The sequence below is a fragment of the Carlito syrichta genome, unplaced genomic scaffold, assembly GCF_000164805.1.
Source record: "Carlito syrichta isolate Samal-C Ts95f unplaced genomic scaffold, Tarsius_syrichta-2.0.1 Scaffold274232, whole genome shotgun sequence".
Taxonomy (NCBI): Eukaryota; Metazoa; Chordata; class Mammalia; order Primates; family Tarsiidae; genus Carlito; species Carlito syrichta.
In genome coordinates, this window is record NW_007218328.1 from 121215 (window position 1) to 123908 (window position 2694).

The window sequence follows — 2694 nt, forward strand, 5'->3', positions numbered from 1 at the left end:
TATATTCTACAATTTACACCTTCAATAAATCCTAAGATCATGACCCAGAAGCCTGTGACCAATACTAAGGCTCTTAGATGTGACACGAGTTTGAATTATAAGTTGTGTGAAAGCCAAAACTGCAGTTTGAAGAAGAATGGGAGCAATGAGCTTCTAAAGTTAGCTTGTGTTCATCCCAGTCTCAGAGTTTTTGTTTTGAGCTCACAGGAGCTTAATCTGGTTAGTGCTGAGTAGAAAGGGGGAGGAAATGGGGTCAATAGCTCCCGAACGCATCCTAGTGGTCTCGGGGTCAACGGCCCTTCCTGATCCCTAACGCTCAGTGGGCCTCCGTGGCCAGCTCCCAACAAGCATGCGCTACCATGCCCGGCTAATTTTTTTGATTTATTGTAGAGATGAGGTCTCGCTTGCCCAAGCGGGTCTCAAACCTGCGGGCTCAGGCAATCCACTCACCTCGGCCTCCCAAAGTGCTGGGATTACAGGCTGAGCCACCAAGCCCGGCCCTATTTCTTTATTTTTAAATTCTACATCCAAAGCATGAGCAAGGTGATCCCTAATGTAGAGAGAAAAGTTTTAATTTGGCTCAATAACCCAGTAGTTTGGAGATATAAGATACAAATGGTCTATAGGATGCTAGGATAGCTTTATTAAAACTTATTTAAGTTTCTACAGGTAGTAGTTAGATCTTCGGATCCTAAACACACACACACACACACACACACACACAACTACTGTCCTATTTGTTTAAAGCACTTGGTCTGTGCCTTTACCAAATCTTTCAGGATAGTCATACTTAAAGACTAAGGTTCTGTCAACTCTCCTACAAGGCCCAACCTTCTGGCCTTGCCTGCCTTCACAACAGTGAGTGTGCTCTCACCATCTTCTTTACTGTTCAGATATTTGAGACATTCCATGGTGTGGGAGGAGCCACATTGGATTGATGAAGTGGAAACACTGATGACAATTATTTTAACTGGGAGATGTACTGAAAATGGACATGATTTTTAAAGGGATTTTGCTCTTGTGTTCTTTTACTTAAGCAACACTGAAATGTCTGTGTAGGAGACACTATCAAATACTGAGAATATGGAAATAAATGAAGTATCAGCCCTTGAAGTGCTCATCAGGAAGAAACTCAGCACTTCTGAAGAGAAGTCTACATGGCTGCAGGCTCCAGGAACAACAGGTTGAGGGTACCATGAGACCAGAGAGATCCGCAGATGTAGGAGGCCTAGGTGACCCAGGTTATGGAGCTGTGGACAGTGAGGAGCTGAGGCCGACACCGGTGGTTCCTACTCTGGGTGATTGGGTGCATGAGTAGGCGAGGGTGTTATTAGCAATGCAGGAACTGGAGAGGAGTAGATTGGCAAAGAGAAGGAAAGACTCAGGTATGATGAGTATGAGATGCCTGTGGGCTTAGAAGTGGAGACATCAGTACACAGTTGGATATACAGGCCAGGAACCCAAGAAAAAGTTCAGGAAAGAGCTTTGTCTAGAATGGTAGTGATGGTGATAGTTAATTTTGTTGTTAGTGTCTCATAGAGTCTCACTAACTTCCAGCTTTATGTGCCAGGCTGTAGGCTGTACTGTTTTCTGCAAATAAGTCTTCTTTGTAGCACAGTAGATACTCAAATTTTGTGGAAGTTCTATGGATTCCTGAAGAGTATATTCTTTTTTTGAAGTTGATATCTATTAATGCCACTTCCATCCAGGTTGCTGCGAAATTCATGATTTTGTTCTTTTTTATGCCTGGATGGAACTAGAGTCTATAATACTGAGTGACCTCTCATAGAAACAAAGATCGGAGTATCACATGTTCTCACTCATATAGTGGACCTTGAACATCCAATGTAATACTATAAGAAAATGACTGACAGTAGTGGGAAACTATGGAGGGGAGGGAGATGGGATTAACAGTAGTAAATATCTGTCTGGGGATGGGGAAACACCTCTTATCAACAAGGGTGCCTGAATGAAACGTATTTGTATACCTAGCCCTTAACTGTACCCCACAATATCATAATAAAAAATATTGATTATAAAAAATAAATAATGCCACTTCAAGTATATAAAAATCTGCCATCTAATTTTGCTTACACATGTCAAAGCATGAAAGATAAAGTCTTTCATTATTGCTGTATTCCTATTAAATTATCCATACGGTCCATCTGGATCTGCTTTCTACTTTTTATGTAATTGATCACATACGAGTTCGTGATCTCTAATTGAACTTCGTACCATGGAACCAGTACTAATGCAGTGACTACTTTTTGCCTGCAATTCTATCTTCCCTGGATCAGCATTATCACTGCGGCCTACCATTTGTTTGCTTGCTGATCAATTGCAGTCCAGCCCTTTGCTTATTAATTCATTCATTCATTTGATCCAGGGTCTCACTATATTGCCCAGGCTAGTCTTGAACTCCTGGGCTCAATTTTCCCACCTCAGCCTGCTTTGTAACTGGTAGTACAGATGCCACTATGCCAAGCTCAATCTTTTATTTTTTTTTTTTATTTTTTTTTTTTTTTGAGTGGAAGTCTCACTCTGTCACCCAGACTGGAGTGCAGTGGCCGCTTCCGGCCACCGCAGCCTCGACCTGCTGGGCTCCGGCGATCCTTCCGCCTCAGCCTTCCAAGTAGCCGGAATTACAGGCATGCGCTACCACGCCCGGCTGATTTTTTTGATTTATTGTACAAA